Source organism: Paroedura picta, chromosome 9 (genome assembly GCF_049243985.1).
Source record: "Paroedura picta isolate Pp20150507F chromosome 9, Ppicta_v3.0, whole genome shotgun sequence".
Lineage (NCBI taxonomy): Eukaryota > Metazoa > Chordata > Lepidosauria > Squamata > Gekkonidae > Paroedura > Paroedura picta.
In genome coordinates this window covers 75,173,955-75,198,932 of record NC_135377.1, presented here as the reverse complement: position 1 = coordinate 75,198,932, position 24,978 = coordinate 75,173,955, and the positions used below count along the sequence as shown (strand labels likewise).

The 24,978-nt window shown below is 47.2% G+C and overlaps 1 long non-coding RNA gene across 1 annotated transcript in view; it reads left to right on the top strand.

Moving 5' to 3' along the window:
* The window catches only part of LOC143845188 (uncharacterized), a 182,552-nt gene extending 158,102 nt beyond the window's left edge, over positions 1 to 24,450 (top strand). Inside the window, exons 2-4 of the long non-coding RNA XR_013234307.1 lie at positions 8,758 to 8,883; positions 19,206 to 19,377; positions 24,136 to 24,450. This is a non-coding gene — a long non-coding RNA (uncharacterized LOC143845188). The remainder of the gene's footprint in view (positions 1 to 8,757; positions 8,884 to 19,205; positions 19,378 to 24,135) is intronic.
* Positions 24,451 to 24,978: the final 528 nt, after the last annotated feature.

Genomic DNA, 24,978 nt, shown 5'->3' with positions numbered 1-24,978 from the left:
TAAAAGTTGATCTTCAAAGGATACAGGAGAGACAAAAATATTTTTATGATCGAACAGCAAGATCCCTTAAACCATTACAAGAAGGGGATCATGTATGGGTGGAAGCTAAAAAGGGGTGGTTTCCCGCCCTGGTAACAGAAAAATGTAATCAGCCACGCACGTATTGGGTAATGGCCCCTGATGGACGTAAGTACCGGAGAAATAGACGTAAGTTGAGGTATTGTGGTTCTGGAAGTAATGATGTGGAGCAAGAACCAGAAATAGCTATTGAAGGGCAGTCTAACCAGCATTGTAACACGGAGAATGGGAGTATGGAGGAAGTTAAACCGGATGGAAATGATTGTAGTATAATGGGTGAAACACAGAATAGGCGAACTGAAGAAAGATCTCCCAGATATGTAACATCTTATGGTAGACCTGTTTTCATACCAGAAAGATATACACCATGAAAATTGTACAATTATAAGGAAGATGTTTTTATAAAAGTGTTTTTGTTGTACAGTTCTATGGAAGCTTTGTTATCTGTGAAGGGAGATGTGATGTATGTTTCTTTAAGAGGTTCATTCTCTTAGCACACCTGTGATGTATTTAAGCAACCTTGTTTTTCTGGTGTGGTGTTCTCCTTTCGCTATCGCCTTTTTGTTGCTGCTCCAGCTTTCTTTTAATCGTTGTGCAAATAAACGTACCTGTGTTCAACAAGACAATCTGGACGTTGGTTCTTGGGCCAGAAGAGACATTACAACACACAACACACCACCCTCAACTACCATTAGCTAGTGCCTGTTGTATTACTCCCACAACAGCCTTTACTGCTAGTAAATGCATAAAAATGAATGGATGTCTGACCTAAAAATTTATTTATTATATTTACTAGAATTAAAGCCCGTTGTAGCTGATACAATGGGCACTAGTGATGGGGAGGGGAAAATACCAAAGAAAGAGGGAGGTAGAAAGGAAGAGAGTGATTAAGATAGAGAGAGCTTTGCAGTGGGAAGAGGAAGGGGAGGGGTTGTCCAGTCTGTAAGGGCATGGGGTTGAATGTGTGTGTTGTGTGGGAGGTTGTGGAAGCATAGTGGCAAATGAGGCCATGGGTGTGGAGAGATGGGTGTCAAGAACCTGTGGTGTGGAATGTTTGTTGAGTGTGGGAGAGGACTGACCTTTGGGAATTGTGGCATAGTGGTTACAGATGAGCTTTCCAGAGCCATGTCTTCAGATATGTGAAGGGGAAATCAGACTGGAGACTCTTCTTAGGGGAAGATTACATGGCAACCAATTCCCCCCAGTTCTGCGTCATTTCCCTTCTTGTGTGAATTAGGCCACAGACACTGAAATGTCCCCTGCCCTTATCCACATAGGGTGGTCCCAGTACACAGGTGTCCACCCGCTCCTTCTCTCTCCGTTTTTTTACTGTTGATATAATGTCATGTGCCCAAATGCTTTTTTCACTGTTGCCCTTTAGAAGAAGAAGAGGTGAATTTTTGAACCCAGCTCTTTACTAACCAAAGCAGTCTCAAAGCAGGTCAGAAAGAACTAGGAAATGGGCCGCAGTCACCCAGCAGGCCTCTGGTGTCTCAAAGCAGTTTCCAATTGCCTTCCCTTTCTCTCCCCATAACAGACAACCAGTGGGCGAGATGGAGCTGAGAGAACTCTGTAAGAACTGGGGAGTAGAGAGCACTAGCTCATGGTTTGATGTAGGGTTAGTGCCTCACTTGGAAGATGGCAACCCTAAGAGGAGGTCCCTCTGGGCACAGCAGTCTTGACCCTAGTCAGGAATATGCACACCTAGGAAGTGTGGAATTTCAGAATATGAACCTACACCACTCTGGCAACCTTACCTCCTCTCTGCAATGTTTTCCTGACCTGAAATAGGTCAGGGGGTGCTAGGTGACTGCGGGGGCATTACAAACTTTTGAGGCCCCACTTCCAGGCCAAGGAATATGTTCAGACCAGGGACAGCCAACCTCCAGGTGGGGCCTGGCGATCTTTCTGAAAGCAGAAAGGCTTAGTGCCTATTTTACATCAGTTTTTTCCCACAGGTCAAAGTGTTTAGGCACATCTAGAGATGGCTGTAGCCAAAGGATAGTGTCTGGGTAGCAGGTTAACATGGATAGAGAGGTTGTTGAGAGGCATTTAGCTGCACTGGATGAGTTCAAATCCCCTGGTCCAGATGAAATGCACCCGAGAGTACTCAAAGAACTTTCCAGAGAACTTGCACAGCCCTTGTCCATCATCTTCGGAACCTCTTTAAGGACTGGAGATGTCCCGGAGGACTGGAAAAGAGCAAACGTTATTCCGATCTTCAAAAAAGGGAGGAAGGATGACCCAGGAAACTACAGACCAGTGAGTCTGACCTCTGTTGTGGGGAAGATAATGGAGCAGATATTAAAGGGAGCGATCTGCAAACATCTGGAGGACAATTTGGTGATCCAAGGAAGTCAGCATGGATTTGTCTCCAACAGGTCCTGCCAGACCAACCTAGTTTCTTTTTTTGACCAAGTAACAGGTTTGCTGGATCGGGGAAATTCGGTTGATGTCATTTACTTGGATTTTAGTAAAGCTTTTGACAAGGTTCCCCATGATGTTCTGATGGATAAGTTGAAGGACTGCAATCTGGATTTTCAGATAGTTAGGTGGATAGGGAATTGGTTAGAGAACCGCACTCAAAGAGTTGTTGTCAATGGTGTTTCATCAGACTGGAGAGAGGTGAGTAGCGGGGTACCACAGGGCTCGGTGCTTGGCCCGGTACTTTTTAACATATTTATTAATGATCTAGATGAAGGGGTGGAGGGACTACTCATCAAGTTTGCAGATGACACCAAATTGGGAGGGCTGGCAAATACTCCGGAAGATAGAGACAGAGTTCAATGAGACCTGAACACAATGGAAAAATGGGTAAATGAGAACAAGATGCAATTTAATAAAGATAAGTGTAAAGTTCTGCATCTGGGTCAGAAAAATGAAAAGCATGCCTACTGGATGGGGGATACGCTTCTAGGTAGCACTGTGTGTGAACGAGACCTTGGGGTACTTGTGGATTGTAAACTAAACATGAGCAGGCAGTGTGATGCAGCGGTAAAAAAGGCAAATGCCATTTTGGGCTGTATCAACAGAGGCATCACATCAAAATCACAAGATGTCATAGTCCCATTGTATACGGCACTGGTCAGACCACACCTGGAGTACTGTGTGCAGTTCTGGAGGCCTCACTTCAAGAAGGATGTAGATAAAATTGAAAGGGTACAGAGGAGAGCGACGAAGATGATCCGGGGCCAAGGGACCAAGCCCTATGAAGATAGGTTGAGGGACTTGGGAATGTTCAGCCTGGAGAAAAGGAGGTTGAGAGGGGACATGATAGCCCTCTTTAAGTATTTGAAAGGTTGTCACTTGGAGGAGGGCAGGATGCTGTTTTTGCTGGCTGCAGAGGAGAGGACACGCAGTAATGGGTTTAAACTTCAAGTACAACGATATAGGCTAGATATCAGGAAAAAAAATTCCTAGTCAGAGTAGTTCAGCAGTGGAATAGGCTGCCTAAGGAGGTGGTGAGATACCCCTCATTGGCAGTCTTCAAGCAAAGGTTGGATACACACTTTTCTTGGATGCTTTAGGATGCTTAGGGCTAATCCTGCGTTGAGCAGGGGGTTGGACTAGATGGCCTGTATGGCCCCTTCCAACTCTATGATTCTATGATTCTATCTCCTGGAATTGCTGCTCATCTCGGGACTATAAAGATCAGCAGCCATTTTTGCTCTCCAGGCAAAAATGGCTGCTTTGGAGGGGTGACTCTGTAGCATTGTATCCCACTGAGGTTTAGGGATGCCAGCCTCCAGGTGGGGCCTGAGAATCCCCTGGGAGTACAGCTCATATCTAGGTAGTTAGGCTGAAGGGAAAGCTCTCTCCCCTCACATGCATCCCTTCAAAAGGAATCCACTTGGTTGCTTGGCTGGTGATGTCTGCCCTTCTGAAGCCTCAGACTTACTGCTGGCAACTGCAGTCCCTGTTGTTGTCTGCAAGGCCAAGTCATTGCCTAATAAAAGTGGATCACCAAGTTCCCCCCAAAGTCTCACTGTCTACTTTCTTCTAAAGCCAAGTCCACTTGAAATTCCGGGCCACTTATGCAAGGGCTGGAGGCAGCGCAGTGGAGAAGGGAAGGTGGAGTGAGCCGGGCACCCTTCCTCTTTCCCTCCACGCACATGGGCGAGAGGGATCCATGGCCACCAAGGCCGCCACGCTGGGTGCCTGCCTGGAGGCGCTGCTGGCCAGCTGGAGGCCTGCCAAATGCGTTTTCAAGGTCCTGGAGCTGCTGCAGATGGGCAGGTGCCTCTGAACTTGTGCAGAGGGCTTGGGGGGAGGCAGGGCGCCAGGTGGGGGGAGGCAGAACCAGGTGGGGGAACTCTTGGGGATTTGGGGCTCGGAGGGTTCAGAGGGATGCGATGCGATGCAGTCCCTCTTCCCTTCGAAGCAGCTGCTTTCTCCAGCAGGATTGCTCTCTGTGGTCTGCAGAGGAGCTGTGATTCCAGGGGATCCCTCGGCCCCACCCGGAGGCTGGCATCCTGAGAAAGCAGCCATTTCCCCCAGGGGAACTGCTCTCTGTTGCCTGGAGGGGAGCAGGAATTCCAGGGGATCTCCAGGCTCCACCTCGAGACTGGCATCTGAAAAAGCAGCCATATTCTCCATGCAAAACCAGACAAAAGGACTATGGTAATAAAAATAATTTTATGGTTGGGGGTCACCTCAACATGAGGAACTGGTATTAAAAGGTCACAGCATTAGGAAGGTTGAGAATCACTGATCTAGATCAGTGGTCCCCAACCTTTCTGAGGCTGGGGACCGGCAGGGCATCGGGCCGCGCCCGCGCGGACCATGCCCGGGCGCACAGGGCCACACTCACAGACCACGCCTGCGCTCACAGACCACGCCCGCGCATGGGCCATGCCCGCGCGGGCCACGCCCCGCATCGGGCCGCGCCCGTGGGCCGTGCTTGCGCAAATGCAAGGCCCGGCCCTGATTCCCTCTCCCCGCCCTCCAGCAGTAAGAAGCTTCCCGGGCCGCAAGCTTGCGGCCTGGGAAGTTTTTTACTGCAGGGGGGGCGGGGAGAGGGAGCCGCGGCCCGGCGCCATGGCCTTCGCGGCAAGGCACCGGGCCGCGGGCCGCAGGTTGGGGACCACTGATCTAGATTATAATTATAATGATCAGCTCTGCAGGCAAAAATTGCTCCTTTGAAGGCTGGATTCTGAAGTATTGTACCGTTTTGAAGTCCCACCTCCAAACCTCCAGGAATATTTCCAGGGGTAGCCAACCTCCAGGTAGGTTCTGGAGAGCTCCTGGAATTACAGCTCATCTGCAGAGCATAAAGATCAGCTCCCCAGGCAGAAAGGGCTGCACAGGACTAACTATCACATCCAACAACTTTCCTCACTTTGCCTCAGACCACTGACAGAGCTGGCAGGTGGCTGGTGAGTATGCTCCCCCCTCCCTCCAGGCCTGCTGTGCAGGAGCCTCTAACAGCCCCTGGCTGAGGGGAGGGAGGCGTTTCCTTCTGAGAGCAACGCAGGAGATTCTGTGGGGACACTTGTGCTTTCCTTTTGAAGGGGGGCTGACAAGACGTAGCTCTTCCACCAGGTTTATGGTTGAGCCCAGCCCACCAGGAAGATCTGGACCTGCCTCTGGACTATTCTATGGGCAGCTGAGATCATTTTCCATGCCACCTCAGGAGTATATGTCTTGGATGTTGGTTTCTGTCTGGATATTGTTGTATTTTATTAGGATTTTTATTGAATGTAACCCGCCACAAGCCTTATGGGAGTGGCGCGCTGAAAGTCTAATTATTATTATTATTATTATTATTGTTGTTGTTGTTGTTGTTGTTATTATTATTATTATTATTATTATTATTATTATTAGCCCCTTCTCACTTAAAATACTGCTCTGGACAGCCTCACTGCTGGAGGGAAGAAACAGCCAAGCCATGTATATTTCTTCTCTGCAACTCTCTGCAGATCTGAGGCCTACTGCACAGGTTTGTTGTGCAGATGAAAAAGAACCTCCGTAACTGCATCCAGTTTCACTTTCACAACAACCCTGTGTGGTAAGCATCAAATCTACAGAGAGTTGCTTGGCTGCCTCTTCCCTCCAGCAGCGAGGCTGGCCAGAGCAGTATTTTGATAAGGGGATTTTCTATGGCCTCCATCTTAGCCAATGGTTAGGCAGAAGGGGAAAGCTTTCCCCCCTCCAAAATAAAGCATCCCCATGGCTACAGATTCCCCTGCATTGCTCTCGGAAACGCCTCCCTCCCCTCAGTCAGGGGCTGTTAGAGGCTCCTTCACAGCAGGCCTGAGGGGAGGGGGGAGGGAGAACACTCATCAGCCACCTGCCAGCTCTCTCAGTGGTCTGAGGCAAAGTGAGGGAAGTTGTTGGACGTGACAGTTGGGGTGGGAGACGCAGCCTGATTGGGCGGGAGATGCAGCCTGATTGGGCTGGTTGGGCTGTTGCGGGCAGGTGCCAGTGGGGCCGGGCCAATCTGGACGCGTGCAGGACCTGGGCAGGGGGGCAAAAGGACCTGGACAGTCTCCGCCCAGGAGGAACTTTCACAAATATATAATAGAGCAAAATGTTAAAGATATATTGTCCACCCTTGTGGCTCAGAGTAGTTTACAGAAAACTTGGAAATCATAATACAGGTAAAAACATAGAATCATAGAATTGGAAGGGAGCTCCAGGGTCATCTAGTGCAATCCCCTGCACAAGGCAAGGATTCACAACTCCATGTTTACCCAAGAGGACCCCAATTTCACACCCAAGTGATCCCCCATGGCTTAATAATAACAGTAGAAGAACAGCTGTAGTAACAGTAACATTTGGTGATAATAATTCTTCATTAACAGTTAACTGAATGCCATAGGTTGGCCAGTCCAAGGTTGCCCTTTTGTTTGCTCCAAGGGCACATCTGTGTGAGGGGAAGGGTTCTGGGGGGCCAGTGGATGTTGTTGCATCTCAACCTAATAGCTGGTGGCAGGGCTCCATCTTGCAGGCCCCCTGGAACTGTGGTACCTCTGACAAGGCCTGGACATCTTCTGGGAGCTCGCTCCACCAGGTGGGGGCCAGGATGGAGAAATCTTTGGCCCTGGTTGAGGTCAAACATGTTTCCTTGGGGCCAGGGATCACCAGCTGGTTGGAGGTAGCAGAATGTAGAGCTCTTTGTGGGGTATATACTGAGAGGTGGTCCCTCAGGTACACTGAGCCCAGCCTGTACAAGTCCTTAAAAGTGAGTACCAGGACCTTAAGCCTGATCCAGGATTCAACTGGTAACCAGTGCAGCTGTTTCAGCACAGGCCCGATGTGGGATCTCCATGGTATTCTTGTAAGGACCCTGGACTCTGCATTCTGGACCAGCTGTAGTTTCCATGTCAGGGATAAGGGCAGGCCAGCATAGAGCGAGTGGCAGAAATCCAGTCTGGAGGTGACCATCACATGGATCACTGTAGCTAGGTGTTCTGGGGCCAAGTATGGCACTAGTAGTTTGGCTTGGAACAGATGGTAGAACACCAGCCGCACTACTCTCATGATCTATGTCTTCATGGAGAGGAAGGTGTCCAGGATCACACCCAAGTTCCTGGCAGAGTGGGTCGCTGATAGTTGCACCCCATTCAGGATGGGCAAACGCACTTCCTTGCTTGTTCTACCCAGCCATATCTGAAGGGTTCTGCTTCAGACAACTCTACTTGAGCCATCCCGTCACTGAAACAGGATGGCCATCCATCAGGAGGAAGAGCTGGTTGTTTTCAGGCCTGAAAGGATGAGTTAAGAAATCCTAGTTTTTTCCAGTTATTTTTTTTTACTTGGATGTTGATATCACTATCTGATTGTGGATTACCAGAGATCAGTTCCCCTGATGAAAACAGAACCTTTGAGGGTGGACTGCATGGCTTTATTATTCCCCTGAGGTTCCTGTCCTCTCTATGCTCTATTAGTAACTGAGTATGTGCATCACTCATTGAGCAAGCATGCAGACCACAAGCCACATAAGTGTGAAGGTCTCCCTAGATATTGGAGTGCCTTATCCCCCTGTCTGTCTGTCTGTCTGTCTGTCTTCTGTCTATTCATTCATTCATTCATTCATTCATTCAATTTATATAGGCCAGATGAGGGCAGTGTACAACATCAAGTAGAGAAATAGTTGTTGTTAGGTGCGAAGTTGTGTCCGACCCATCGCGACCCCCTGGACAATGATCCTCCAGGCCTTCCTGTCTTCTACCATTCCCCGGAGTCCATTTAAGTTTGCACCTACTGCTTCAGTGACTCCATCCAGCCACCTCATTCTCTGTCGTCCCCTTCTTCTTTTGTATCATTACAAGAGAAATAGTATCATTACAATAATAACATATTTAAACCATTTTAAACTGTATCTATCACTAACAGCATCAATTACAGCTATTATTTCTAGTGCTGTCCCTTTGAATAAGTCTATCACCAGATTAAATTGTTGACATGGGGGGTGTTTTTTTAAAGGGGGGCCCATTAGAGATCCTAGGATCACTGACTCCATCCAAAAGCTTGGCAGAATAGCTCTGTCTTGCAAGTCCTCTGGTACCGCACCACTTCCCTCAGGGCTCTGGGCTTCTGCAGGGGCCATTCCGCACCGGGATCCTTGTTGTAAATTGTTTGTGGAACGAAAAATCGCCATTTTAAATAGTGGAATTCGTCATTATGCATACCTGCCTTTGTAGTGGAATCCAATTGCGTTTCTATTGTTTCCCATAGGGTTCTGGTCTTGGCAAAAATCGCTAGAAAGGAAGCGCTATTGCTGAGCTGTGTCCCGCCCCTGGACGTCAAGCAGCCAATGGGCAGCCGTTATCATGCTCCCAAACAGCCCCATCCAGCTAGCAGGTGATGTTTGAGCTGCAGTTTCATCATTGCCACGCTCCCCCCCCCCGAGTGAAAAAAAATCCCCCCCCCTCACGGGCACGATTTTCGGCCGAAAACAGTGTGAAAAATAAAGTGAAAATAAACCAGCAAACGGGCCTCTGCGATGCTTGTGCTTGGTGACTTTAAACAGAGGGACTGCAGCTGGGGAAGCCTCACTGGGTAAACGAAGGCTTGCCGGTGCGTTGATCTCCGCTCGCTTGGAGAAAAAAAAATGGCGATCGCTTCACCGGAAGATCAGAGGAGAGAGCCAGGGGGAGGGACTTTGCAGAAACCGCAACAATGGTAACACAGAGAACTTTCCCGCTAGTGTTGCAGATTGGTTGCAGGAGTGTAGCGCTTTCCGGAGGGTGAATCCACTTTTTGGGATTTCCCTGAAAGTGCTACAACGAAGCGCTTTTTGCGGATCAGTTTCAGGAGTGTTGCAGATTGTCAACGACGTTGTGCATAACGGCAAAACTGTAGCGATTTCAATTAGTAACCATTGTGCTATTTTGGACGAATGCGGAACGGCCCCAAGAGTTCATTCCACAAGCAGGGGCCAGGACTGATAACGTCAAGTTGAGGCCAGATGTTCTTTCTTGGGACCAGGGCCCAGTAGGTATTTGCAGAGCACAGCACTCTACACGGGACATAGGCAGAGAGGTAAGCTGGACCCACACCACAGATGGCCTGAAAGGTAAGTATCAGTACATTAAACTTAGATATTGAAGTATGATAAATGTTCTCAGCAAAGTGAAGGTGTGTCAGGTCCTTGGGTGTCCCTAATCAGGGAACCTTTGGGGTTCTCTTCATCTCGTAGCCCTGCTGCTCCACATGGGTTATGGATCTGGGGTGAATCACTGGAGAGAGCCCTGACAAGCTGTTGGTTACTTCAAAAGGTGCAGCGATCTCTGTGAGGGAAGGCCATTGTTGTTTGTGTAGCATGAATAACAGTACCAGTTGTGCTCAGTCTCAAATCCTTAAACTGGTTCTGATGCTAAAGGCTGTGCGAATCCTTAAACCGGGCTTTACAAAGAGTTTTGTACTAACATGCGGAGGGCAGCTCCTGTCCTGTCTCCCTTGCACTCTGTGGTTTCACCTGTATCCTATTGCCCCTGATAGAATTGCAGGAACACAGGCTCAGAATGTACCATGTGGAGATGCGCATTAATACGGTACAAGTCTCCAGAGAGTCCAATGCATTCCTGGTTCATGCTGCCATTAGTGATTGCACATCAAGTCATTTTAGGGAGGGAGGGAGGGAGGGAAACATCTCTTTAAAGTTATTTAAGGTTCATTTTGCTTCAATTATTTCAATGTAGAAATTAGCATTTTAACATGCACTGTCAACTAACATCCGATTTCTTATATAGGCAAAACATGGCACAATCTATATTCTACTGCCCCCTGGCTGAAAAGGAATACTCTGCCAAATGGTATACATATCCATTGTATGTCACCACTTCTTTATTGAAGTTCCCCTTTAATTTATGTCTTCTACTTTATTTAATGCAATGGAGTATGGGAGACAACACCAGAAGTGCTTTCTAAACCATCTCAGTGCCAGTGACCTGGTTTCAAATCCGGCTGCTTCACTGCTGAGTTGAGCTGAGTTGAGCCACCTTGAGCTGACAAGGGTCACCTTGAATTGACAGGGCACCTCAGAGTGTGAAGAAGATGCATGAGGTTGGATCTTTTTTAAAACTTGAATGCCAACGCGTTTCTGAGCATTGATGTAGCATCCACAATGCACAGTGGTGCCCTTGTATCACAGCTGGCCCCACCCACCCACCACACTGTGCCTCTCATCAGGCAAAGACTGATGAAATTTGCAACTCAAACTAGAAATCAAGGACATACATTACTTTAATATTTCTACCTCTAAGCTCCTTTTCATACTGTCAGATTTATTGTTCTCATGATTTAATGCTTCTTTGACTTGTCTTCATGGTTATCATTTGATATTCCCTTGACCAGTTTTTTGCCTTGCTTTTAGTTGTATTGTAGTACTTTTTAGATAAGAGGGCCTCTTTCTTAACATATATTCTGGGGCATCCACAGCTAAAGTAGTCACTCAGCATCCATACCTCTGAGATATTACGCCTTAGTTAAGTGCATATTTTGGTAATGAAAACAGTTCATAAAAGGATTGAAGATTCTGAATCCTAATCAGCTGAGCCAAGACCAAAAATTAAGAGCAGATTCATTGAAGGAATCTAGATACAATTTCAGATATCCCTAGAAATTGAGATAATATCTGGGTGATATATGTTGTTGTCATGTCCGACCCATCGCGACCTCATGGACAATGATCCTCCAGGCCTTCCTGTCCTCTACCATTCCTACCTCCATTTAAGTTTGCACCGACTGTTTCAATGATTCCATCCAACCACCTCATTCTCTGTCGTCCCCTTCTTCCTTTGCCCTCGATCGCTCCCAGCATTAGGCTCTTCTCCAGGGAGTCCTTCCTTCTCATGAGGTGGCCAAAGTATTTGAGTTTCATCTTCAGGATCTGGCCTTCTAAGGAGCAGTCCAGGCTGATCTCTAGGACTGACCGGTTTGTTCGCCTTGCAGTCCAAGGGACTCGCAAGAGTCTTCTCCAGCACCAGAGTTCAAAAGCCTCAAGGCCTTCCTTAAGGAACTTTCACAGCCATACATTGCAACTGGGAAGCCTTGAGTAGATGCACTTTTGTGGGCAGGGTGATATCTCTGCTTTTTAGGATGCTGTCTAAATTTGCAATAGCTTTCCTCCCCAGGAATAAGCGTCTTTTAATTTCTTTGCTGCAATCCCCATCTGCAGTGATCTTGGAGCCCAGGAAAATAAAATCTGTCACTACCTCCATTTCTTCCCCATCTATTTGCCAGGAATTGAGAGGGCCGGATGCCATGATCTTCGTTTTCGTGATGTTGAGTTTCAAGCCAACTTTTGCACTCTGCTACTTCACCCGCATCAAAAGGCTCTTTAGTTCCTCTTCGCTTTCTGCCATTAGAGTGGTATCATCTGCATATCTGAGGTTGTTGATATTTCTCTCTGCAATCTTGATCCCAATTTGTGACTCATCTAACCCTGCCTTTCTCATGATGTGCTCCGCAGCCTTGCCGAACTCCTTTCTCGATTTTGAACCAATTCCATGCCCGGTTCTCTCTGTTGCTTCTTGACCTGCATATAGGTTTCTCAAGAAACAGATAAGATGCTCTGGTATTGCCACAATTTGTTGTGCTCCACACAATCAAAGGCTTTAGCATAGTCAATGAAGCAGAAGTAAATGTTCTTCTGGAACTCCATGATCCAGTGTATGCTGGCAATTTGATCTCTATTGGCAATTTGATCTCAATTAGTTCCTCTGCCTCTTCGAAATCCTGCCTCTTCGAAATCCTGCCTGTACTTCTGGAGGTTCTCAGTCCACATATTGCTGGAGCCTAGCTTGTAGGATTTTGAGCATAACTTTGCTAGCACGAGAAATGCATGCAATGGTGCGGTAGTTTGAACATTCTTTGGTGTTGACATTCTTTGGGATTGGAATGTAAACTGACCTTTTCCAATCTTGTGGCCACTGTTGAGTTTTTCAAATTTGCTGGCATATTGAGTGTAGCACTTTTACTGCATCGTCTTTTAAGATTTTCAACTGGAATGCTGTCACCTCCACTAGCTTTATTGTTTCTCAGACTTCCTAAGGCCCTTTTGACTTCACATTCCAGGATGTCTAGCTCCAGGTCAGTGACTACCCCCTCGTGGTTATCAGGGATGTTAAGCTCGCCAAAAATTCTTCTGTATAATTTTGCTACCTTTTTAAAATCTCTTCTGCTTCTGTGAGATCCCTACCATTTTGGTCCTTTATCGTACCCATATTTCATTAAATGTTTATATCTCCAATTTTTGGAAGAGATCTCTGGTCCTCCATATTGTATTGTTTTCTTCTATTTGTTTGTGTCAGGTTTAGATACTCTAACCCCTGCCATGATTTGTATTTGACCTGTGTGACTCCATCTTGGAATAATGTGTGCTGTTTTTGGAACCTTTGTATAGCCCAGGACCCTGCTTTGCTTTTGTTTTGATTTAGTCTCTGCACATATTTCTCTCAGGGTGTGTTATCTGTAGAAGAGAATCTGTCTAACACCCATGGCTAAGACAGCCTCACTATAGGTTGGAAAGGCATCCAGACTGGCACCTGTGGGAGGGGGGGCTCCTACTCCCTAGGAACTGTGCAACTTTGGGTGGGAAAGGGAAAGTGTAAAAGTGTTTGCTTGACATGTATTGAACAGAACTGACTATTATCATTGAGGTGTGCTGAACTGCTATCAATAAAGCTTTCTATTAATCTAGAAGCAAGTTGTTAGTGTGTCTGCCATTGACAGTTAGTCGGTTCTCCCAACCGTTCTCCTCATTCGAGATGTCGGACAAAGAGGGGGATACTAGACCTGATACCCAAATGACGGATGTTGCAGCCGGGGCCCGGGCTGGTACCGGGATGGGAGCCACAGTGGGAGCGGCCGCAAATGGCAGAGCCGGGTTGGGCACCACTCTAGGGGCCCATCCCCGAAAGGCCCACCTGGCCAATGGCCAGTCAGGGGTGGCCTGAGTTTTGGTCCCAGTACAGACTACTATCAGAGAGGCACATCACCGACCAGCGGAGACCCTCCAAGTATGATTGATTACCTGTGCAGCGATGGCTGGAGCCATGAACTGCGACAAGGGGTCCCTGACCATGACACTGCAATCCTCCTGGAGAATCTGGAACTCCGGGACTGCCTGGACCGTATGAGAGACTGGCTGGAGTTTGTGGCCGACGATGCAGACGTGGACGAAGACCAGATGGAGGCCCGATTCTTCCTGGAGGAGCTGGATTGTCCCGTGCCACGCCATGAAGCAGCGATGCATGTTGGTGTGGGAGAGAGAGTGGTGGCAGCTAGAGCTGCAGTGGCGGCCGGAGCAGCTGCGGCTCCCGCCCAGGGGCAGGCGACTCTGGACTAGCCCCCGGTGGCTCCTGTGGCCCTGAATCAACCACTGGTGGCCCTGAACCAGCCACCTGTGGCTCTAGCGGCACCCAGGGCCCCCCAGGGACAAGATGGCCAACAGCGCTGGCATTTCTGCACCCGTTTCAGTGGTGAACGAGTTCTACGGGTTCTATGGGTTCCTGATCCAGCTCCAGGGCTAAATGGTGGAGCAGGGCCACACTTTTGAGATGACGCTGACCGGGTGCATTTCACTGGGGACTGTATGGATGGTGAAGTGGCCAAGTGGTTCATCACCCTCTACGAATAGGACCCTACCAAAGTCCAGAATTATGACCGCTTCGTATGCTGCATGAGAGAGCATTTCGAGGACCCCTTCGAGGTGGAGACTGCTGTCGAGAATCTGCAAAATCTCAAGTAGGGTTCCATGGCTGTGCCCCAATACACCCAGGAGTTCAAGAAGCTGGTGGCTGTGATTCCCAATTAGGGGGAAGGCGCAGCATGTCCAAGCCTTCTGGAAGGTGCTGCAGAGGGACCTTGTGAAGAAGTGCCTGAACCTGGACGACCCAGAGACGTTGATGCGCTGGGTACGCCTGGATGGTGAAGTGGAGAATAGGAAGATGCTGGCAGCCCAACTGGAGGGAGACAAGCTGAAGAGTGCCAAGAAGGTAAGTGCCCCAAAGAAAAGCCCATCCTCAAAGTCGTCTACCCCGGATTCCAACGAAAGGGCTAGGCGCTGAGAGAAGGGGCTTTGCCTGGGCTGCGGGGGCCAGGGGCATTTCCTGGCGAATTGTCCTTCCAAGAAGTCCAAGTCTTCTTTTGGGCATGAGAAGACCCTGGTAAAGGCAGCAACGGGGAAGACCGCTGCAGGATCCGTGAAGGGAGAAACGCCGGGGCAGGAAACAGTGAAGGTGCTTCTGACTCCCGTGCTGGAGCCTCTGGATTCCTCTGATGCTTCTGTTGCTTTGTCCATGGGGAGCAGCAACAAGGAGGAGAGCGATGCATCCAAGCCTGTACCTGGGACAGGGAGGGGAGTGGGGGTGCAGGGCATTTTGGACTGTGGATGTACTTGGACTATAATTAACTCATCACTGGTGCGAGCCTTGGGGGTGGGGGAAGAGCCACTTCGCAAACCCCTATGGTTTGCCCAAATGGATGGGAAGTGCATGAAAGGGGGGTGGGGGAGGCTGTGTCCCACACACTTCCCCTAGACTTGAAAATTTCGGAGCACTGGGAACGGATCCAGCCGGTGGTGGCGCCCAGTGCAGCTTTCCCATTGGTGCTGGGAATAGACTGGTTGCATAAGCATGACCCCAGCATGCACTGGTGATCCCGGGATCCTACGGTTCGATGACCCTGGGTGTAAACATCATTGTAAAAAGGCCACCCCGGACTGTATGATGGAAGGGCGTGGAGAGTGTGCAGCTTTGTGCCAGGTGGAAGTGCCAGGCGTGCCCCAATAGTCTTGGGATTTGAAGGAGGTTTTTGAGGAAAAGGAATGTGATCAGTTGCCTCCCCACCAAAAGATTGATTGTGCAATTAAATTGAAACCAGGGGAGGCACTCCCAAAAGCCAAACTGTATTCCATGAGTCCCAGGGAGGTGGGGGAGTTGCGCACATTCCTGGACAAAAACTTGGCGTGGGGCTTCATCCGCCCTACCACCTCGCCATTGGCAGCACCAGTCCTGTTTGAAAAAAGAAAGACGGCACTTTGCGGCTGTGCCCAGATTATAGGGGTCTGAATGCAGTGTCAACATCTAATGCCTACCCCTCCCGCTAATAAAAGACCTGTTAAGCCATATGGGGACAGGTAAAATTTACACCAAATTGGATTTGAGAGATGCCTATTATCGAGTGCAGATAAAGAAGGGGCATGAATATTTAACAGCATTTAACACCCCCTTAGAATAGTTTGAATATGCTGGTATTCTGTTAGGATTGGCTGGCGTGCCCGGCGTGTTCATGAACTTAATTAATTAAATCATGCATGATTTATTATATAAAGGGGCCCTGGTTTACCTGGATAATATACTTTTATATTCTGAAACCATTGTCCGACCATGTCAAGTTGGTGCGGGAGGTGTTGCAAAGACTGAGGGCGAACCACCTGTATGTGAAGCTTTGTAAGTGTGAGTTCCATAAGACCTGTGTAGACTTCCTAGGGTACCGTGTGTCTCCGGAAGGTATAAAAACTGACCCTGGCAAGGTAAAGGATTTGTTGGCCTGGGAACCCCCCAAAACTAGAAAACAATTGCAAAGTTTTTTGAGGTTCACCAATTTTTACAGGACATTTATCCTCAACTTTGCCAAGGTTGGCGTTGCCCCTCACGGTCTTGTTAAAGACAAAAGGTGAGGGGGCAAAGGTTTCCAAATCTAGCGCTTCACTGCAGTGGACTGAGGCTTGCCAGAAACCATTTAAGGCTCTCAAGGAACTGTTTACCACTGAACCCATTTTGGCCCATGTAGATCCAAAGAAAAAAACTACGGTCCAAGTAGATTCTTCGTACGTTGTAATGGGGGCTGTGATTTTGCAGAAGGGGTGTGATGGCTGCCTGCATCCGCTTGCTTATATTTCGAAAATGTTTTCGGGGCCCGAAAAGAACTGGGCCATCTGGGAAAAAGAAGTGGCGGCTGTGAAGTTGGCTTTGGCTACCTGGCAGCATTGGTTAGAAGGGTCCGCCGTGCCGTTTGAAGTATGGACTGATCATAAGAACTTGCAGGCCCTGAAACAACCCAGGTGACATGGTCCTGGTTTCCCTTACAAGAGTTGGTCTGAAACAGCTACTTAACAACTTGGGTACTTATTGTAAACGGGAACAAAATCGTGCTAAACAGGTCTTAAGCAAACAGTCTAACCTGAAAAGCTTCACAGAGACTGGCGAAGGGGGATAATCAATTTGGACAATAGAGGAAGAGCTTCTGCACTCATTTGGGAAGTTGCCCAGGCCAGAACAGGATGCAATCACAGCACGCCTATCTTCTCTTAAAGACAAACTCCTCAAAGCCACAGATGGTGAAATCAGCATGGAAGTGTCACACGCCACCCCTACAGAAAATGGTAACATAACTGGAGTTCCAGGACAAGAGACAGTCATTCCACCTGAGAAACCCTCGAGGCATGAAAAACCAAATGGCTCCAAAGGAATATCCCCGCTTATTGAAGGTTCACAGCTGGAAGAAAAAGCTACAAATTCCAGCTCCGAGACACCCCCGCAAAATGAAAAGAATAATGACATCAATGGAAAATCCCTACCCATAGGTAACCCGCAGCAAAAGCCGTACTTATTGTAAGGAGTCCTTCTCCATCAACTATGCAAAAACAAAAGTTATGGTTTTTAGGAAAAGACCAAAAAAATTTCTTTGGAGTATACACAATATTCCTATAGAACAGTGCAGTGCATTTAAATATCTTGGAATCACTTACAGTGAGACCCTATACTGGAATGCCCACCTTGCAACTATAAAGGCCTCTGGTCTAAAAATCATTGGAGCCATTCTGAGATTTTACTACACCAGGGGAGGGTTTTTAGTTGACCCAGCTCTAAAGCTCTTTGCAGCCAAGGTCATTCCTCACCTACTATATGGCATCAACATCTGGGGCTGGAAAGAACAAATAAACAACAGCTTGGAGCCCATTCAGAACTTTTTTTTCAGATGTATCCTGGCTCTTCCAAAAGGGTCTCCTGCAACCCTGATGAGGGCAGAGCTTGGTTTCCCCTCACTCAAAGCCCGTGCCCACTTAGCTATTCTGAAATCTTGGAAGAAAGACACAACAACCAAATCAGATTCTTTCAGCCATCAAAGTTTTAAGCTCTTATAAAGCAAAGACAGGACTCGCTCTGACTTTTTTAGCTCCATTCTTTCATGTTATACCATACCAGACGACTTACTGCTCAAAGCTGATTCATTGATTGATCACTCTTCAGTTCTGCTATCACAACCAGCCCCATGGTATAAAACAATTTAAAAAACACTCTAGAGCATCATATTTAGTAAACATAACAACACGTAATCTTAGAATGGCCCTAATATCTTTGGGATTTGAAATGATGCCATCATGCTCTTTGGACGATATCTCCAAATACCCACAGCCCAACGCCTGTGTATATGTGGAAATTCATCTGTGGAGGACCTGCCCCACTATGTTTTGGCAAATTCCTTGTCAAGTTACTACCAAACTCACACCACACTTCTGATTTTGATAAAGACACCTATCTGTTATCAGATGTCGACCCCTATATTTCATATAGGGTGGCACTTTTTGCTCTGGCCGCCAGGAAGATCCGAGCCAAGGCTTTTTCACAGGTGTCCCCACCTTGATACACCGTGTTTCTTTTAAATTGTAACTCAGTAGCCCTTGTTTAAAATTTTATGTACGCAATATTGGAGAAATATTGTTTTATTCGTATTTGTACCATATTGTTTTTAATTATGTTTTGTAATGGCCTTTGGCTATACACAATAAATGTTATCATATCATATCATATGTGCAGGGTTGTCAGGTGTGCAAACCCATGGGGGGGGGGGAAGAAAGGACTGTTGCAGCCTCTGCCCACCCCCTCTGCTCCATGGAAAAAGATCACCATAGACTTTTTAACTGATTTGGCTCCCAGTCATGGGAAAACAGTGATTGGGTGGTGGTAGACGCTTTTTCAAAGCAAGCCCATTTTATTCCTTGTGCAGGCTTGCCATCCACTCCCAAATAGGCCTCATTATTTGTACAAAACGTATATCGACTACATGGGCTCCCAGAGAGAACATTATCCGACCATAGTTCTCAATATGTTGCAAAGTTTTGGCGGGAGCTTTTGGGTCTCTCGGGGGTAGAGCAAGCGCTGACGTCTGGTTATCATCCAGAGACTAATGGCCAGACTGAGAGGGTGAATCAAACCTTGGAACAGTACTTACGATGTTTCATAAACCATCAACAATCAGATTGGGTCACGCTGCTCCCCCTAGCAGAATTTGCATATAACAATGGAGTACATTCTTCTACTGAGGTTTCTCCTTTTAAGGTTGTCTATGGTACGGAACTTACTGTTGTGCCTATGTGGGTTCCCGCTGTGGAGTGTACAAAGGACTTGAAAAAATGGGCAGCCAAATTGCAGCCACTTGGCCCCCAATAGTGGAGACGTTGGAAAAGGCAAAAAAGGATTACAAAAAACAAGCTGACAAGAAGAGGTCGGCGGCACCTGAGTAGGCTGTGGGCAACCGTGCATATTTGTCTACAAAAAATGTCCATTGCCAACAACCGTGGGCCCCTTTGTTATCAAGAAACTTATTAATCCTGTGACTATTGAACTTGATCTGCCTAAAACTTATAGACATGTCCATCCTGTTTTTCATTCCAGTTGCTGAAACTGGCCCCGCCTCCTGATGACTGGCACCCTTCTTCTGCTGCCCCTATTCCTGTTTATGTGGACAAAGATATACACTATGAAGTAAATAAAATCCTGGACTCTACATGACATCGTGGAAAGTTACAATACCTGGTGGATTGGAAGTCGTTCCCCATGACGGACTGTGAGTGGGTGGAAGTGGGGGAAATGTGGGCACCTAGATTGATTAAAGAGTTCCACCATGATTTCCCACAATGTCTCTTTCGGGCTGGCAAAATCACCCCAACAGGTTGAAGCCCAAATATCTGGAAAGTGGGAAGAAAAGGGAGGGTGGGAAGAAAGCCAAGTTAACAAAGAGACAAAAGAGACAAGAAGAAAGCACGGTATCCAATCACAATTAACAACCCAAACACCCAATTACCACATGTACCACTTACTTAATTCATTGAAATCCAACCAAAAAGGTGCCCTCCCCCTCCACCCAAACTGAATGGGAGCAAATAAAATGTACTAACATCCAATCAACTGATCAAACCAACTCCAGACTGGGTAACCCTGAGATGCAGTAAGATGATCAGGGCAATCCCTCTGGAACCCCAACCCACCTGAATTTTACCACACACACAATCAAATCAATCCACCTTTGGCTTGAAAAAGCCAAAGGTAACAGAACCAAAGCAACCAAATAAGAATCAGAACCAGGGCAAAAAAAAAATCCCTAGAAATCAATCAGTTGACAACTCAGGGAGGAACCATCAGTCATGGATAGCTCCCAAGTACCGAGCTCAACCAAGGATAAAATAACACCAATGGGGGACCCAAGGGGGGCAGGGATCCCAATAATAAGGGGAAGAGGCAGAGACAGTGGTGGGGGGAGGCTGGACAATAGAAATGACCAAGCTCGAACCCCTTCTAACCACCGCCCCATCTCTTGAGCCACTTGGGTGGAGGCCCACCTCCGACACTGATGCTGTGCAATGCCAGGTCAATTAATAACAAAGCCTCCACTCTGCAAGCTTACTTTGCAGAGCAGGGGGTAGACCTGGCATGCGTGATGGAAACTTGGTCCAGAAATGGTGAAACAGTCACTCTCAAAGAGCTGGCCCCTGCTGGGTTCTCTGTCCTCCATCAGTCGTGGACCGTGGGGTGGGGAGGAGGAGTGGCAATCCTGATCCACAATAACATCTCCTTCAGGGCTCTCCCTGCACCGACAATCCCAGGAATTGAGAGTGTTGGCCTCGGGTGGGGCACAACCGAGAGCATGGCCATCTAGCTGGTGTATCGTGCGCCCAATACACCTCCAGATGCCATGCCTGCCCTGCTAGAGGTGGCCACCGCCTGGACATTACAGTTCCCCAGACTATTAATTCTGGGGGACTTTAATGTCCATGCGGAATTGCCGTCTTCTCGCAACGGGCTGGACCTGGTTTCAGCCATGGTGACGTTAGGGCTCTCGCAATTTGTTGTTGGCCCTACCCATCAAGCAGGTCACACCCTGGACTTGATTTTCGGAGCAGGGTTGAGTATGGATCCAGTCACGACTACTGCCGTGCCATGGTCGGACCACTATACCCTGAAGACTCGGCTTAGATAGCCATCTCCCCCTCAATTGGGCGCTGAGCACATTTCAGCTCGCCCGCGGAGACTTATGGATCCAATTGGATTCCTGAATGCTCTGCGGGACCCAATGCCTTCTCTAGATGGACTGGTCAGCGACTGGCATGACAGAATGCTGACAGCCATTGATGAGATAGCTCCCAAACACCCTCTCCAACCCCGTCTCAAGCGGGCTCCATGGTATACGGAGGAGCTCCGCCAGAAGAAACGGGAACTGAGACGGCTAGAGCGAGTTTGGAGGAAGACTCATGACGAAGAATCTAGAACATCTTATAGAATGCAGTTAAAAGCCTATGAGATGGCGGTGAAGTCAGTGAAATGCAACTTTTACTCAACTATCATCGCATCTGCGCACTCACGCCCGGCACAATTATTTAGGATAGTCCGATCTCTCACCGCCCTCGATGAAGGGCACCAAAATAATAGCCAATTGGACATTAGCTGTGAGGCATTTGTGAGTCATTTCGCAGACAAAATCTCGAGGCTTCGTTGTGACCTTCCTTCAACTTTAGACACAGAAAGTGAACTAGAGCCCCCTTGGCCATCTTTGCAGAGAACAATGAGTCACTTCAGACGACTCTCACAAACTGAAGTGGACAGGATGCTAGCAGCAACGAGGCCAACCACTTGCCCACTAGACCCATGCCCATCATGGCTCCTAAAAGCAATAGACAGAAGAATAGGAGCCCCCCTCCGGGAAATAATTAACCTCTGCCTCTCTACAGGAGAATTCCCGGAGGGTCTAAAAGAGGCAGTGGTACGCCCGTTACTCAAGAAACCATCCCTGGCTGCGCAAGACCCTGACAACTATCACACTTAGCGTTTCTGGGGAAGTTAGTTGAAAGGGCTGCTGTGGACCAAATATCAGCATTCCTGGAGGAAACTTCAGCCCTTGACCCATTTCAGTCGGGCTTTCGGCCTGGACATGGGGTGGAGACAGCGCTAGTCGCCCTGATGGATGACATCTGATGCCAGCCAGGGCTAATAGTTTTTCTTCCCGATGGTAATATCACTTCCAAGGCAAATGGAATTCTCCAAAATTATCTTATCTCTTCGGCAATTAGGATCTGTCGCAAAAAATGGAATTATGCTCTTTTCCGTAATGTGTCTGCTGGTAAGTATTTAAAGATTTGTGCTTCTTGATCCGCCAATTTCAGCGGCGTCTCCTAATGCTTTTTGAGTAAATTTTTCTTACAACCTTGCTGTCAAAGCTTACAAAGATGTCTCTTGGTTGTTTCTTGCGTGCAGCCGCCTTTGAGTACACTCTATATACTTTGTCAATCCGGACCTCTTCCTCCTCTAAATAATCTTCCAAGCTTTCAGTGATTTCCTTCCTCAGGTCTGTTTTCCCAAATTCTTCCGCAACGCCTTTGATTTTTACGTTCCTAGCTTTGGATTCTACTTCCAGGACTTCAAATTTGTCTTCTGTCACTCTCTCCCGCTCTTGCTGATTAACTTCCAGACGTTGGAATCTCTTTTTATCAACTACTTTTTTCAAACCATCGATTCTGTCTGAGAGCTCTTTCTTGGTGTCTTGAACCTCCTTTTCAACCTTTTTGACTGCTTCCAATATCTCTGAATTGCCCTTGCATAATAGGCGGTACATCTGTGCATTGGTTAGGTTTTTGATATCACCTTCCTTCACTACTACTTCTGTTCCCCCAATCTGTTTCTTTTTTTCTGCTTTTGCCTCCTTCCTTGCTTCAGCCATCTCCTTTTTCTGCTTCCAAAAATTGGTTATAGTGGCTTCTGAATTAGGAGATCTGGTTTGCTTTGGGCGAGGTCTTAGTCTGTCTGTCATCAAAGATTTTATTTTGCTCAAAGACCCACTGTGTAATTTGACTTTAAAACCACTTTCACAGTATCGACAGTAAACAGAGTTTTAAATACAGAGTTACAGATTAATGTATGTTGCTATCGTTTCTTCAAATTTGAGGACTTGCTTTAACACATTACTATAATCATAAGATCAATACTCTAACAGAATAACAGCCTAGACATTCATACACTCTGTTCACCTATTATCTGTGAACCCTACTAAACTTTTCTACCAATGAGATGAGCTTAGTTCGTTGATTTCATCAAACTTCTGGTTGGTGGGACCGGCTCCCTCTTTAGAACCTGCAGGTAACAGAACAAAACAACAAAAAAGCGTAGGAGAGAATGGGGGAGGGGATAAGGGGGGGATAGAAAAATATGTCCCTCCAAAACAGACTGTAGCTCCAAAAATAGATTAATCCACCAGGCATATAATAACGTGACAGGAGATATTAATTTAAATTTTTTTTAAAAAAAAATATGATAGAAATAGCAGCCACAAACAAAAAGCAACTTCATCAGAAAAAAAAGGAGTAAAAATAAGACAAAACGGTGGAGATAAAAATAGAACTGTGTAAAAAAAATAATTAAAATATCCTCCCAAAAAGTTTAATGCCCCACAAATTAAATCCTGAAATATTATACTAAAAACGATAGTGAGAGGTATATGTCAAAAGATGTGGGGGCATAGAAGAAACAGAGAAAAGAAAAAAGGCAAAATCAGCAAATTAGAATCCAATCAGGCAGGCGCAGGTTAGACGTCTAAGATGGGTCCTTCCTCCATTGCAGTATTCATTAACCCCCCTGCATACATACACCACTGTGTAGTCACAGATCACGGACAGGGCATCTCGCGAGAGTTCAGGAGTTCAGTAGTTATCAGTTAAGCAATATCCGTGTTTTGTCAACAACTCCCGCTGGGCTCTCTGTCATAAAAATGTAAGCTCTTTCTTTTGTTTATTCTAATGAGTGTATTTATCTGGCTTGCCTCCCATCCGAAGAGAGCATTACCTTGCTAATTGGTTAGGGGAGGGAAGGGAGGCTAGTGCCTGGATTTACAGAAAAAGAAAGCAAACAGAGAACTCACTGTCTTTATGCTGATGATTCGCAGACTGCCACTCCTTTTGTTAATTATTCAAGCTGGGAAGAGATAGCCAAAGAAAGATGCAGAATTTTATGCAGCTGGTTGTTTTAGGATTAGAAAGTTGTTTTCGATAGCGGCACCATTAAAGCCCCGAACACAAACAGCGATGATCCGGAGAACTTGGTCTCCACAAACCTGTAGGACCCAAAGGATGCCGTTCCAAGCTCGTGGGGTGACCAGCGAGTGAGATTTGCGTACCTCGCTCAGGTCTGCCAGGTGCTTCTGCTCCTGGCCCTCTGCTTGGTTTGGGAACCCATTGCAGGACGAGCTAGCACGGTGCCATTTTCCTATCTGCCAATGTGTGCTGTTTTTGGAACCTTTGTATAACCCTGAAATGTCTGCTTTGCTTTTGCTTTGATTTAGTCTCTGCACATATTTCTGTCAGGCTGTGAAGAAGAGGAACTGTCTAACACTCAAGGCCAAGACGGCTTCACTAACAGTTGGAATGGCGCCAAGACTGTCACCTGTGGAAGGGGGGCTCCTACTCCCTGGGAACTGTGCAACTTTGGGTGGGAAAGGGAAAGTGTAAAAGTGTTTGCTTGACATATATTGAACAGAACCGGCCATACTGGACTTAATACTGACCAACAGGCAAGAGTTGGTGGATCAGGTGAAGGAGGTGGGGACCCTAGGGGGAAGTGACCATGTCCTCATAGAATTCCTTTTGAGATGGGGAGCCAAGGAAGCTTGTAGCCAGACGCGGATGTTGGATTTTCGTAGGGCAAACTTTAATAAACTCAGAGACATGATTGTCAAACGTGAAGAGAACTCACAACAGGCTTCTTAATTAAAGAAAGCTTTATTGGAAAGTACTACACGCTAGGGACTGAGAAGTCAAATCTGACTAGAGTACAGATTTGCCTCAGCTTATCAATACAATTCTCCCGCTCAAAACTTGACAGTTCCCAAGGGAGGGGAGCCAGAGAAAAGACACATGTGTAAGAAAAACAGAAATACATTCTCATAGCCTTGAAGAGGTGACAACAAACCCAGGCTCAGCCGAGAGGCCACAACATGTGATAAGGTTACAAAAATAGATTATTCACTTTTATGGCTAGCAAGGATACAGGACCTGGAGCAACCAGGCGCCAAGCAATATAAAACATTATAACTGACATGGAGGAACTCAAGCTAATTTATGACAGAGATTCTACAATCCTGACATCTCTCTGCACTAAAAAGACCTCCCCCACCCTAGCCCGCATC